We start from the raw sequence: 16,398 nt of genomic DNA, 5'->3' as shown, positions 1-16,398 counted from the left end.
CTTCAGAACAGTGAGAAAATAAATTTCTATTGTTTAAGCTACTCAGTCTGTGGTATTTTTATGATAGTCGTAGAGGACTAAAACAGATATAAAAAATTGAAGTTTCAAAAGTTTAAAGATTTCATTTCATTTTAGAATTTAGTATGTTGGCAAAATAGATATTACTATCATGCCTAGATCTTTCTGTTACTAATGCCCTTGATGTACCACTTTGTTACATAACCTTTGCAATTAGTGAATTGCTGAATTAATTAAACCTCATTTTTGTCTCTTAGTTCAGATATTAAATTATTATATCATAGCTACCTTGAAATGTTCTAATAGCATTCCCCCCCCCCCCATAGTACTCTACTCAGAATATTAAGTTGGCAGTCCTTAGAAAGGACGGTATTGCCACCTTTGGGATTTTACTCCATTCAGTGGAGGCTCCATACCTAATATATAGAAAGGACTGAAGGCATCTTTCTCACTGATAGGACAGTAACAAAGATTGTAGCAAGACTGCTTATGCACAATAAGTATATGCTTTAACTTTTTTTTTTTTTTTTTTTTTTTTTTTTAGGAATTAAGATATTTATTGAAAGAGAAAGGAGATCCAAAGATAAAATCAAAAATATTAGGGGTGAAATCTTATACTAGTTTACATGAATTGGAAATGTCAGCATGAACTCATGATTTTTTAAAATACATATTCCTTGTTTCTGTTACTTAAAGGGTTTGGAAGCAATGATACCTCGATTGCAATATGTCATGAACACACCTAAGACTTAGACTCCTTGTAGTCTGAACAGGTCAGCACCTAAGGGCAGAGAGGAGGATGAAGAACGAGAGAAGGAGGGGGAATCTATCCAAAGGAGCAAGTGCAAGATACTCAGTATCCTGAATGTGGCTAAGAGGCTAGGCTTAACATTTCCAGTGTTAGCATTATATATAGTTTTTTTTTTTTAATGAATTTATTTTAGTTGGGGGCTAATTACTCTACAATATTGTAATAGTTTTTGCCATACATTGACATGCTTTAACTTTTATCTATTTCTAAAAAACCTTTTTGGAGTATATTTGCCTTACAATATTGTGTTAGTTTCTACTCTACAGCAAAGTGAATCAGCTATATATAAACATAAATCCTTTCTTTCTCAGATTTTTTTTAAATTTAAATCACCAGAGAGCACTGAGGTGAGTTTCTTATGATACACAGTAGGATCTGATTAGCTATCTATTTTATACATAGTATCAATTATGTATATATATCAACTTAGTCTCTCAATTCATCCCACCTTCCTTTCGCTCCTTGGTTTCCATATGTTTGTTCTCTATGTCTGTGTCTCTATTTTTCTGCTATGGGTTTAGGGATAATTTTGGGACAGATTAAAAATTTTCTTTATTCATGCTTTACTTTGGTGTCTCCATCGATTCTCTTCATTTAAATTTTGCTAATATTTTGACTAAGGGGTAAAACGTTTTTATAAAGTATATTAATTATCTCAATACTATTTTTACTTTCTATTTTTCTCTTGCATTACGATTAATAGGATTTCCTTTTTTCCTTGCACATACAAGATGTTACTGTATATAATTTTAATTGAATAATAGTAATAATGGATTACAGGAGTTTGTTTCTATTTTACTGAGGTTTTGTAAATATATCTGCTACTTTAATATTTTGTTGTTGTTGTTTTTCAGTTGCTAAGTCATGTACAACTCTTTGCAGTCCCACGGACTGCAAATGCCAGACTCCTCTGTCCCTCACTATCTTCTGGAATTTGGTTAAATTCATGTCCATTGAATGCTATCTGACCATCTCATCCTTGGCCACCCCCTTTTCCTTTTGTCTTAAATATTTATTTTTGTTTATTTATTTATTAGATTGTGCTGGATTTTAGTTGTGGCATGCAGAATCTCTTAGTTGTGACATGCAAACTCTTGGCAAGGCATGTGGGATCGAGTGCCATGACCAGGGATAGAACCTGGGCCCTCTGCATTGGGAGCATGGAGTCTTACTCACTGGGCCACCAGGAAGGTCCCTGTTACTTTCTATTAAAAATATTTTTTGTGTGTGAGAATGAGATTGGACAACAGAAAAGATCATAATGGGACAAAATTTGCTTTGAATAATCAGCATTTGTCCAAGATTCTTGTTTCAAGATAATATATGCATTGCCTCCCTTAGTGTGCGTATGTCAATCTCAGTCTCTCAATTCATCCACCTCCCTTCACCCCTTGCTATCTATATGTTTATTCTCTATGTCTGTGTCTCTAATTTTTGTTTTTTTATGGTGGGTTTAGGGACATTATTGGGGAAGACTGAAAAATTCCCTTATTCATGCTATACTTTGGAGCAGCCATGGATTCTCATTATGCATTTGAATATTCAGGTTTTCCTAAGCAGGGAATAAGTCATCGGTAACTTTAATAGAAGTTTATTTTGCATGATAGAAACTATATATCAAGACAGCATACATCTTACCAAGTCAGAAAAATAAATAGCATAAAATAGAAACTTTCCATCAGGGACAATTTTTAAAATAGATTTGAAATTTATTTGGCAACCCAGTAAAAGCTGCTTACATTTCCTTAAAAAATAGATATAGGTGCATAATTCAATACCTTTATTCTAACTTAATTGCAGTGAATTTGTAGATCTTAAAAGCCCTGAATCTGTATGAAGTTTTGTAATTATTTCTTAATTCTGTGATCTAACATTAGACCTATATGTTGGAAGTGATATGAGAGAATTTAAACAAAAAGCAAAAGTTGGATAATATTTATTATTAGATAATATTTATTATACATTATTATATAATAGATATAGATAATTTTAATACATTATTATATATTATATTTAGTATATATTATTTTGTCAGACTGAGTAAAAAAAGTGAAATTTAATAAAAAGTTAATCTACTTGGGAAAGTAAAAGACAAAAATAACATTCAGAAAAGTGTTTTCTCATTAGTGAAACATGCCCTAAAAATGAAATAAACAAATAAGCATTAGAATCATTTACTAGATTTATATATGTATATATGTGTGTGTGCACACACTCAGTCATGTCTGATTCTTTTCCACCTCATGAACGATAGTCTGCCAGGCTCCTCTGTCCATTAAATTTTCCAAGCAAGAATACTGAAGTGGGTGGTCATTTCCATCTCCAGAAGATCTTCCCAACCAAGGATCAAAACCACATTTCTTGCATTTCCTGCAATGGCAAGATGGTTCTTTATCAACTGAGGAAGCAGGGATGCCCATTAGTGAGTTCAGTCGCTCAGTTGTGTCTGACTCTTTCTGACCCCATGGACTGCAGCGTTCCAGGCTTCCCAGTCTATCACCAGATCCCTAAGCTGGCTCAAACTGTCCATTGAGTTGGTGAAGCCATCCAAACATCACATTCTCTATCATCACCTTCTACTCCTGCCTCCATCTTTCCCAGCATCAGGGACTTTTCCAATGAGTTCGCTTTTCTAATCAGGTGATCAAAGCATTGGAGCTTCAGCTTCAGCATCAGTCTTTCCAATGAATATTCAGGACTGATATCCTTGAGGATTCACTGGTTTGATTTCCTTGCACTCCAAGGGACTCTCAAGAGTCTTCTCCAACACCACAGTTCAAAATATCGATTCCTTGATGCTCAGTCTTCTTTATGGTCCAATTCTCACATCCATACATGACTACTGGAAAAACTATAGCTTTGACTGTACAAACCACTCTTGGCAAAGTAATGTCTTTGCTTTTTAATATGCTGTCTAGGTTAGTCATGGCTTTTCTTCCAAGGAGCAAGTGTCTTTTAATTTTATGGCTGCAGTCACCATCTGCAGTGATTTGGGAAGCCCAAGAAAATAAAGCCTGTCACTGTTCCATTGTTTCCCCATCTACTTGCCATGAAGAGAATGGGAGTGGATGCCATGATCTTAGTTTTTTGAATGTTGAGTTTTAAACCAGCTTTTTCACTCCCCTCTTTCACTTTCATCAAGAGGCTCTTTAGTTCCGCTTCAATTTCTGCTGTAAGAGTGGCACCATCTGCATATCTGAGGTTATTGATATTGCTCCCAGCAATGTTGATTTCAGCTTCTGCTTCATCCAGATTGGCATTTTGCATGATGTACACTTCATAGAAGTTAAATAAGCAGAGTGACAATATACAATCTTGACATGCTTCTCTCCAGTTTGGAACCAGTCCGTTGTTCCATGTCTGGTTCTAACTGTGGCTTCTTAACCTGCATACAGATTTCTCACGAGGCAGGTAAAGTTGTCTGGTATTCCCATCTTGAAGAATTTTCCTCATTTTTTTCGTGATCCACACAGTCAAAGGCTTTAGCATAGTCATTTAAGCAGAAGTAGATGTTTTTTCTGGAACTCTCTTGCTTTTTGTATGACCCAACAGATGTTGACAATGTGACCTCTGGCTCCTCTGCCTTTTCTAAATCCAGCTTGAACATCTGGAAGTTCACAATTCATATATCATTGAAGCCTGGCTTCTAGAATTTTGAGCATTAATTTTCTAGTGTGTGAGTGAGTGCAACTGTGTGGTAGTTTGAACATTCCTTGGCATTGCCTTTGTTTGAGATTAGAATGAAAACTGACCTTTTCCAGTCCTGTGGCCACTACTGAGTTTTCCAAATTTCCTGGCATATTGAGTACAGCACTTTCACAGCATCATCTTTTAGGATTTGAAGTAGCTCAGCTAGAATTCCATCACCTCCACTAGCTTTGTTGTTAGTGAAGTTTCCTAAGGCCCACTTGACTTCACATTCCAGGATGTTTGGCTCTAGGTGAGCAATCATACCATCGTGATTATCTGGGTCATGAAGATCTTTTTTGTATAGTTCTGTGTATTCTTACCACCTCTTCTTAATATTTTCTACTTCTGTTGAGTCCATACCATTTCTGTCCTTTGTTGTGCTCATCTTTGCATGAATTATTCCTTTGGTATCTCTAATCTTCTTGAAGAGATCTCTAATCTTTTCTATTCTATTGTTTTTCTTATTTCTTTGTATTGGTCACTGAGGAAGGCTTTCTAATCTTTTTTATTGAATGAGTTGAATGAGCAAAGAAACACCTATGCCAATTATGGTAAGGCAGAAAATGTTAGAATACATGTAGAAGTGTCAGGAAAAACTGAAAAGCAATTCTATGTTCACAAGTGTATACAAATGAACAAACCATATAAAATAAACATACTTAATATTTAGGATAGAAATAAAAGCATGGCTTAGTTTTAATCTAAGCTTTTATTGTCAGCTTTCCATATTCTGTGATTATTGATTCATACACAACAAAGAATAAAAGATAAAATAGCACTGATGAGAAATAATGAGAACCGAGAGGATAAAAATACACATAGACACACATGAAGAAGGTAGAAATATTTCAGAGTCAATAACGGAACATATGTGCATCTAATATATGCCAGTTCCCTCATTCAAAAAGATTAAAGTTCACTGAGATTGAGAATAAAAAGAATCATCAGAAATTGTGAAAAGTAACTATCCTAACTAAGTTCAATTTGAAATTTATGACACATAAGCAGATGTGACCCAAGATCTCAGTTTTATTAAATGACTTAAGCTTCCAAGCTGAAATAAATTGCACACTAAAAATGTATATCTGGTTATAATGTCTTACATGGCATTATAACTAAATATACACAAATTTAGTATATAATGAGATATACTAAATACATATATCTTGTTATAATGTCTTACAAGGCAGAGATTAATTATTAAATTTCAAAAAAATTAGATAAATTTATTAGTTTTCAATTATATTTGAGAAGTGTAGACAATATGACTTTTTAAAATTAATTTATTTATTTTAGTTGGGGGCTAAATACTTTATAATATTGTAGTGGTTTTTGCCATACATTGACATGAATCAGCCATGGGTTTATATGTATTCCCCATCCTGAACCCCCCTCCCACTTCCCTCCCCATCCCATCCCTCTGGATCATCCCATTGCCCCAGCCCTGAGCATTTGTCTCATGCATCGAACCTGGAATGGTGTTCTGTTTCACATATGATAACATACATGTTTCAATGCTCTTCTCTCAGATCGTCCCACCCTCACCTTCTCCCGCAGAGTCCATAAGACTGTTCTATGCATCTGTGTCTCTTTTGCTGTTTCACATATAGGATTATTGTTACCATCTTTCAAATTCCATATATATGCATTAGTATACTGTATTGGTGTTTTTCTTTCTGGCTTACTTCACTCTGTATAATGGGCTCTAGTTTCATACATCTCAATAGAACTGATTCAAATGTATTCTTTTTGATGGCTGAGTAAAAAACAAGACCGGGAGCAGACTTTGGATCAGATCATGAGCTCCTTATTGCCAAATTCAGACTTAAATTGAAGAAAGTAGGGAAAACCACTAGACCATTCAGGTATGACCTAAATCAAATCTCTTATGATTATACAGTGGAAGTGACAAATAGATTTAAGGGACTAGAACTGATAGACAGAGTTCCTGAAGAATTATGGATAGAGGTTCGTGACATTGTGCAGGAGACAGGGATCAAGACCATCCCCATGGAAAAGAAATGCAAAAAAGCAAAATGGCTGTCTGAGGAAGCCTTACAAATAGCTGAGAAAAGAAGAGAAGCAAAAAGCAAGGGAGAAAAGGAAAGATATTCCCATCTGAATGCAGAGTTCCAAAGAATAGCAGGGAGAGATAAGAAAGCCTTCCTCAGTGATAAATGCGAAGAAATAGAGGAAAACAACAGAATGGGAAAGACTAGAGATCTCTTCAAGAAAATTAGAGATACCAAGGGAACATTTCATGCAAAGATGGGCTCGATAAAGGACAGAAATGGTATGGACCTAACAGAAGCAGAAGATATTAAGAAGAGGTGGCAAAAATACACAGAAGAACTGTACAAAAAAATCTTCACGACCCAGATAATCACGATGGTGTGATCACTCACCTAGAGCCAGACATCCTGGAATGTGAAGTCAAGTGGGCCTTAGAAAGCGTCACTATGAACAAAGCTAGTGGAGGTGATGGAATTCCAGTTGAGCTATTTCAAATCCTGAGAGATGATGCTGTGAACGTGCTGCACTCGATATGCCAGCAAATTTGAAAAACTCAGCAGTGGCCACAGGACTGGAAAAGGTCAGTTTTCATTCCAATCCCAAAGAAAGGCAGTGCCAAAGAATGCTCAAACTACCGCACAATTGCACTCATCTCACACGCTAGTAAAGTAATGCTCAAAATTCTCCAAGCCAGGCTTCAGCAATACGTGAACCGTGAACTTCCAGATGTTCAAGCTGGTTTTCGAAAAGGCAGAGGAACCAGAGATCAAATGGCCAGCATCTGATGCGTCATTGAAAAAGCAAGAGAATTCCAGAAAAACATCTATTTCTGCTTTATTGACTATGCCAAAGCCTTTGACTGTGTGGATCACAATAAACTGTGGAAAATTCTGAAAGAGCTGGGTATACCAGACCATCTGACCTGTCTCTTGAGAAACCTGTATGCAGGTCAGGAAGCAACAGTGAGAACTGGACATGGAACAACAGACTGGTTCCAAATAGGAAAAGGAGTACGTCAAGGCTGTATATTGTCACCATGCTTATTTAACTTATATGCAGAATACATCATGAGAAACTCTGGGCTGGAAGAAACACAAGCTGGAATCAAGATTGCTGGGAGAAATATCAGTAACCTCAGATATGCAGATGACACCACCCTTATGGCAGAAAGAAGAAAACTAAAGAGCCTCTTGATGAAAGTGAAAGAGGAGACTGAAAAACTTGGCTTAAAGCTCAACATTCAGAAAACTAAGATCATGGCATATGGTCCCATCACTTCATGGGAAATAGATGGGGAAACAGTGGAAACAGTGTCAGACATTATTTTGGGGGGCTCCAAAATCACTACTGATGGTGAATGCAGCCATAAAATTAAAAGACGCTTACTCCATGGAAGGAAGGATATGACCAACCTAGATAGCATGTTTAAAAGCAGAGACATTACTTTGCCAACAAAGGTCCGTCTAGTCAAGGCTATGGTTTTTCCAGTGGTCATGTATGGATGTGAGAGTTGGACGGTGAAGAAAGCTGAGCGCCGAAGAATTGATGTTTTTGAACTGTGGTGTTGGAGAAGACTCTTGAGAGTCCCTTGGACTGCAAGGAGATCCAACCAGTCCATCCTAAAGGAGATCAGTCCTGGGTGTTCATAGGAAGGACTGATGTTGAAGCTGAAACTGCAATACTTTGGCCACCTCATGCGGAGAGTTGACTCATTGGAAAAGACCCTAATGCTGGGAAGGTTTGGGGGCAGGAGGAGAAGGGGATGACAGAGCATGAGATGGTTGCATGGCATCACCAACTCGATGGACATGGGTTTGGGTTAACTCCGGGAGCTGGTGATGGATAGGGAGGCCTGGCATGCTGTTGTTCATGGGGTTGTCAAGAGTCGGACATGACTGAGCGACTGAACTGAACTGAATATTCCATTGTGTATATGTACCACAGCTTCCTTATCCATTTGTATGATGATGGACATCTAGGTTGCTTCCATGTCCTGGGTATTATAAACAGTGCTGCGATGAACATTGGGGTACAGGTGTCTCTTTAAATTCTGGTTTCCTTGGTGTTTATGCCCAGCTGTGGGATTGCTGGTCATATGGCAGTTCTATTTCCGGTTTTTTAAGCAATCTCCACACTGTTCTCCATAGTGGCTGTACTAGTTTGCATTCCCACCAACAGTGTAAGAGGGTTCCCTTTTCTCCACACCCTCTCCAGCATTGAGAATATGACATTTGTTGAAAGACTGGCAAATTCTGAACTGCACTTTAAGTGGATGGATTATCAACATTTATAATCAAAAATATTATTACAAATGAACATATTTTAAATCTAGAATAACAGTTGCAATAAACTACTTTTCCTCTATTGTTATAGCCTGGGGGATCCCTGCTGTACACACACACACACACACACACACTCACACACTTATTCATTATAGTTAACCCCTGTACTTTAAATATCCTAGGAAAGTGAGAAGGAATCTTATCTCTTAACTAGAAAATAATCATAGAAACTTGAGTCATGCCAAGAAAAAAAGCCAATACATAACAGTCCATCAAGATGATGGATGGATTCTATACCTAAAGAACACTGATTCAACAACAGCATGGGAGTCTTAGAACATATACCATTGAGTTTTATATTGTCCATTTTTCACCTTATATATTAAAAAATCAATGGCAATCATAGCTTGAAATAAAAACATAACTAAAATAATATACAATATACCCTTAAGCAGCATGCTGATGACATAAAGAGAGGAAATACTTGCCAATATGATAAGACAGATTCAAGTTTTAAATTTATATCAGTCTAAAACAAATGACATAATCTTTCCTTCCAGTCTTACTGAAATATAATTGACATAAAGCACTGTATCATTTTAAGGTGTACATCATGATTTGACTTTCATACAAAATAAAATTATTGCCACAATAAGTTTAGTAAACATCCATTATCTCATATAGACACAAAATTAAAGAAATAGGAAAGAATGTGATGAGAACTTTTGAGATTTACCCTCTTAACTTTCATATATAATATAGAGCAGTGTTAGTTATATTCAGCATGTTGTATATAAGGTTTCTAGTAATACTTATAACTTATGTTTGTAATATTTGACAACCCATATCAAACTCCCCCTCCTTTCACTCCCAAGTCTGTTAATATGGTGTCTCACACTGTGATACATTTGTGGACAGACGTGGACACATTTGTCCACATTTGTGGACATTACTTGCATTTTTGAATAAATCCCACTTGATCATGGTATGTGATCTTTTTAATATTTTGGATTCAATTTGCTTGTATTTTGTTGAGGATTTTTGCATCTTTGCTCAACAGTGATATTGGCCTATAATTTTCTTTTTTTGTGTGGCATATTTTTCTAGTTTTAGTAAGAGGGTCATGATGATTGTGTAAAATAAGTTTAGAAGCATTCTGTACTTTGTAGTTATTTGGAATGGTTTGAGAAATGTGGATGTTAATTCTTATTTAAGTGTTTGATAGAGTTCACCTGTTAAGTCACCTGGTTCTGCATTCTTGTTTGTTGCAATTTTTATTTTTAATCACTGATTAAATTTTGTTACTGGTAATTTATCTGTTCATATTTACTATTCTTCCTGTTTCAGTCTGATATATTTCTAAGTATTTGTCCAGTTCTTCTAGATTTGTCCATTTTATTGGTTTATAATTGTTTTAGGCAAGCTTTTATTTTCCTTTGTATTTCTACGGTGTCAATTGTAAATTTTTTCACATCTCATTTTATTTATTAGGAACATCTTTTCTCTCTCTTTTGATTAGTATTTCTAAAGATTTATCAATTTTTATTATCTCTAAAGAAAAAAAAACAGCTCTTAGTTTCATTTATTTTTCTATTATTTTTTGGTTTCTATTTCATTTGTTTCTGCTATGATCTTTGTTATTTACTTCCTTCTACTAAGATTGGATTTTGTTTGCTCTTCTTTTTTCTAAATTCTTTAGGTGTAAAGTTGGCTGTTTATTTGAGATTTTTCTTGATGCCTGAGGTAGGCTTGTGTTGCTTAATCTTCCCTATTAGAATTACTTTAGCTCCATTCCATAGTTTTTGGATTACTGTATATTTGATTTTTTAGTGACTCATTTGTTTTTAGTAGCATATTTTTAACCTTCATGTATTTATATTTTTGCAGTTATTTTCTTGTAGCTGATTTCTAGTCTCATACTATTGTAGTTCATAATGATTCTTCATATGCTTTCAATATTGTTAAATTTACTAAGACTTGCTTTGTGGCCCAGCTTGTTTATCTATTCTGGAGAATATTCCATGTACACTTGAAAAGCAACTGCATTCTTCTGCTTTTGGTTAAACTGTTCTGTATATATCTATTGAAAGTAAAAGTGTTTCTCACTCGGTCATGTCTGACTCTTTGTGACCCCATGGACTGTAGCCCACCAGGCGCCTCTGTCCATGGAATTCTCTAGGCAAGGACACTAGAGTGGATAGCCATTTGCTTCTCCAAAAACCTTCCCCATGCAGGGATCAAACCGGAGTGTGCTGCATTGCATGCAGATTCTTGACCATCTGAGCCACTGGAGAAGCCCATATATCTATTAAGCCCCCCATATCTAAATAGCTGCTGAAAACCTGTCCTCTTTTATGGATTTTCTGTCTGCATAATCTGTACAATGATGTAAGTGGGGGTGTAGTATTAGTTTTTTTACATAATATAAGTTGTGGTTTAGAACTGTGCATTTTTTTACAGCTCTGATGCAAAAATCCAGCATGTTTTAAGACAATACTAAATGAAGAGTAGCTAAAGCTTCAAGGTATCTTAGCTTTTCTTTTTTTCCCCAATTTCCTTGACATATAACACAATAATTAATACAGAACAAGTATTCCTTAAATATTAGTCATACTTAATTTAAGGAAAATATTATACTAAAGATTTACAACAGGTTTATATAACCCAAATAAAGAATATAAATGTCTGCTAAAATTCAAGATAGGTAAGCCCTTGGATGCTAAATTTAATAGTGATAATATTAAAGTGTATGCATCAAATGACTGAATGTTGTGAAGTTTGTGAAAGCTATTTATTTTGGAAAACCATTGAAGGAAGTAGGAAATCTAAGGCTAGAAATATATTTTGTGAAAGAAGTGGTATAAACATTCTCAAACAAAATAATTTGTCATGTGGAAGAGAGATTATACATCTCATGTTTACTTTCAAATGACAAAATTAGGGCCATGTCTAATTTCTGGACATTAGAGTAGATCCTAAATAGATTTTCCACTCATGATGGAGGAACAGTTACTTCAATGAGAAAATTCAAAAGCAGACAAATTATTTTTTGTCATTGTAGAGAGCCTATTGTTTAAGTTGGAGATTGTGCTAAATAAAAGGAAAAAATACTTTTATCTCTATTACTTTGTAATTGGTTCTGGTTTAGTCACTAGTCATGTCCGACTCTTGCGACCCCATGGACTGTAGCCTGCTGGGTACCCCTGTCCATGGGATTCTCCAGGCAAGAAAACTGGAGTAGGTTGCCATTTCCTTCTCCAGGGGATCTTCCCAACCCAGGAATCAAACCTGGGCCTTCTGCATTGGAGGTAGTTTCTTTAATGACTAAGCTACCAGGAATATCCAATAATATAGTCATTTACTGAGCTCTTTTCATTATAGGGGACTGAAATGCAAAAGTAGGAAGTCAAGAAACACCTGGAGTAACAAGCAAATTTGGCCTTGGAGTACAGAGTGAAGCAGGGCAAAGGTTAACAGAGTTTTGCCAAGAGAACTTACTGGTCATAGCAAACACCCTTTTCCAAAAACACAAGAGAGGACTCTACACATAGACATCAGCAGATGGTCAATACCGAAACTAAATTGATTATATTCTTTGCAGCCAAAGATGGAAAGGAAAACCACTAGACCATTCAAGTATGACCTAAATCAAATCCCTTGCTACTCTACAAAGGAAATGACAAATAAACTCAAGGGATTAGATGTGATAGACAGAGTGCCTGAAGTACTATGGACAGAGGTCTGTGACATTGTACAGGAGGCAGTGATCAACATCACCGCCAAGAAAAAGAAATGAAAAAAGGTAAAATGGTTGTCTGAGGAGGCCTGTGAAGATATACCCATTTGAACGCAAAGTTCAAAAGAATAGCGAAAGAGATAAGAAAGCCTTCTTCTGTGACCAGTGCAAACAAACAGAGGAAAAAAAATAGAATGGGAAAGACTAGAGATCCCTTCAAGAAAATTAGAGATACCAAGGGAACTTCTCATGCAAAGACTGGCACAATAAAGCACAGAAATCGTAAGAAGGTGGAAAGAATACAAAGAAGAATTATAAAAAAAAGATCATCACAACCCACATAATCACAATGGTGTAATCACTCACCTAGAGCCAGACATCCTGAAATGTGAAGTCAAATGTGCCTCAGGTAGCATCACTATGAACCAAGCTAGTGGAGGTGATGGAATTCTAGTTGAGCTACTTCAAATCCTGAAAGATGATGCTGTGAAAGTTCTGCACTCAATATGCCTGAAAATTTGGAAAACACAGCAGTGGCACCAGGACTGGAAAAGGTTAGTTTTCATCTCAATCCCAAAGAAAGGCAGTGCTAAAGAATGCTCAAACCACTGCACAATTGCACTCATCTCACATGCTAGCAAAGTAATGCTCAAAATTCTAGAACCCAGGCTTCAACAGTACATGAACCGTGAATCCCCCAGATTTTCAAGCTGGTTTTAGAAAAGGCAGAGGAACCAGAGATCAAATGGCCAGCATCCGCTGGATCATCAAAAAAGCAAGAGAGTTCCAGAAAAATATCTACTTCTGCTTAATTGACTGTGCTAAAGCCTTTGACTGTGTGGATCATAACAAACTGTGGAAAATTCTTCAAGAGGTGGAAATACCAGACCACCTTACCTGCCTCCTAAGAAATAAGAATGCAGGTCAGGAAGCAACAGTTAGCACTGGACATGGAACAACAGACTGGTTCCAAATGGGGAGAGTACGTCAAGATAAAATATTGTCTCCCTTCTCATTTAACTTATATGCAGAGTACATCATGAGAAATGCTGGACTAGATGAAGCACAAGCTGGAATCAAGATTGCTGGGAGAAATATCTGTAACCTCAGATATGCAGATGACACCCTTATGGCAGAGAGTGAGGATAAACTAAAGCGCCTCTTGATGAAAGTGAAAGAGGAGAGTGAAAAAGCTGATTTAACACTCAACATTCAGAAAATTAAGATCATGACATCCGGTCGTATCACTTCATGGCAAATAGACGGGGAAACAGTGAGAGAATTTATTTTTGGGCACTCCAAAATCACTGTAGATGGTGACCGCAGCCATGAAATTAAAAGGTGCATGCTCCTTGGAAGAAAAGTTATGACCAACCTAGACAGCTTATTAAAAAGCAGAGACATCACTTTGCCAACAAAGGTCCATCTAGTCAAAGCTATGGTTTTTCCAGTAGTCATGTATGGATGTGAGAGTTGGACTATAAAGAAAGCTGAGAATGGAAGAATTGATGCTTTTGAACTGTGGTGTTGGAGAAGACTCTTGTGAGTCTCTTGGACAGCAAGGAGATCCAATCTGCCCATCCTAAAGGAAATGCATCCTTAATATCCATTGGAAGGACTGATGTTGAAGCTGAAACTCCAATACTTTGGCCACCTGATGTGAAGAAGTGGCTCATTTGAAAAGACCCTAATGCTGGGAAACATTAAAGGCAGGAGAAGTAGGGAACGACATAGGAGGAGATGGTTGGACGGCATCACCGACTCAATGAAAATGAGTTTGAGTAATCATCAGGAATTGGTGATGGACACTGTGCCCTGGCACGCTGCAGTCCAATTGGTCGCAAAGAGTCGGACACAACTGAGCAACTGAACTGAACTGAGCTCTAAGAAGTTGCCAAGCACTGTGCTTTAAGTGGAGTAGATCATCATCTCACTTAAATCTTCCCAGTACTACTTCAAGTGTTATCTGGAGCATAGCTATTTGTGATGGGAGCTATTTGTGCTATCTCCCATTTTACAATTATTTTATTCTAAATTGTTAAGGAATTGGAGTACTGAGACACTGAGGAAAGAAACACTTGAAGCTGTTTGGATCTTAGCAACTTACATAATGAATCACTTTTTAATCTTGGTATTTTCACCTGTAACGTGGTTAACCCTTTTATTCTATTTCTACAACTTGTCTTTTATTTCCTTTAAGACTCTGAGAAACATAGAAGAGTGGGAAGGAATATCTTTACTCATATTCTTGGGAAAAATAATAAAAGCTTGAATCATGCCAATGGTATAGTAAAAAAAAAAAAATCTAGGAATAATATATGTGTAGCACATTTTAGTGGCCAGAGGGCAAAGAATTTTCCCACAATGCAGGAGACCTAGATTCAATTTCTGGGTTGGGAAGATCTCCTGGAGAAGAGAATGGCAACTCACCCCAGTATTATTGCCTGAAGAATTCAACTGGACAGAGAAGCATTGTGGGCTATAGTTCACGAGGTCACAGAGTCAGACATGACTGAGTAACTCATACACTTTGAACACGTTTTTAATTCTGAAATGCTTTCACTTTAAAAATTTAGTGTTATTACTGTATTTTAGAGTAGTAACTTCATATATTAATTGTTCCTAGATTCATTTTTACCTTTGTTCTTTGCATAATGAACTGTAATATATGCTCTCAGAGGACCTAAAATCCTCCCTCACTTTCTTTGATGAGAGTAGATGAGAAAAACTGCTAATTTGCTTTGAAGCTAATTTTTGCTTCACCCCTAGATTCTAAAGCAAACTGTTAAGATATTTTGAAGATTTTCCAGGTTATGCTTTGAATATTTTACAAAGTAACAATTGAATGTTAAAAATTAAAACATTTTAGGAGGGAAAAGATCAGCACTTTGACATCAGTGAAAATGTTTAATATCACAATTGGCTGTTTAAAAGAGGTTGAATATAATTATTAATCTTTACAAACAATAGTGGTTTCAAGATTACCTATCCTCTACTACAAAAAATGTATTTATGAAGTACCTAAATTTCTAGAATAGCTTATTTCTAGTATATAGTCATTCATTATTTACCCAACTTCTTTTTAGTGTGTGCTTTAACCTTGTCATTGCACTGGTATTGTGGGTAAAGTTATGAAAAAATATAGACAGAATAATAGAGAATGAAAAGATCCAAGTGCAGAAGATATCATAAAACTTGGATAAAATCAGTTTGATTGGAACATGAAATATAGTTTGGAGATAGGTGCTAAAAATGAGACTAGTGTGATAAGCAGGGTGTGATTATGAGAAACATAGCAGGAAATAGATATAAAAATGTTTCAATCAGCAGTGTAATATGATTTTCATGTTAGGAAGATCACTTTATAAAATAAAACTGAAAATTGGAAACTTGCATGTACTATAAGATAAAGGTGGTGCTAGGGTAAAGAATCCAACTGCCATTGCAGGAGACATAAGAGATGTGGGTTCAATCTCTGGGTCAGGAAGATCCCCCGGAGAAGGAAATGGCAACCTGCTCTAGTATTCCTGCCTGGAAAAGTCCAGGGAGAGAGGAGGCTGGTGGGCTACAGTCCATGGATCCACAAAGAATGAGACACGCCTGAGCCATTGAGCACACACTAAGAGTTTGATTATCTCAGCTCTATGAAGCAGAAAGTATATTGAAGTAGAGAGACATCCATTGACTCGGGGGACCACATTGAAAGCAGAGGAAAATTAAGAGACTAGAGTGGAAATATCAGAGTAACAGTGATGACATCCTGGGTCAGGGAATTAAGAGAGGTAGTAGAGATAAGCAAATAGTTCATGCATTCTAAATCACTTCATTCGTGTCTGACTCTGTGCGAA

Source organism: Giraffa tippelskirchi, chromosome 12 (genome assembly GCF_054371585.1).
Source record: "Giraffa tippelskirchi isolate mGirTip1 chromosome 12, T2T-mGirTip1v1.2.pri, whole genome shotgun sequence".
NCBI classification, from domain to species: domain Eukaryota; kingdom Metazoa; phylum Chordata; class Mammalia; order Artiodactyla; family Giraffidae; genus Giraffa; species Giraffa tippelskirchi.
The sequence above is the reverse complement of the archived record's forward strand: the minus strand, read 5'-3'. Positions refer to the sequence as shown.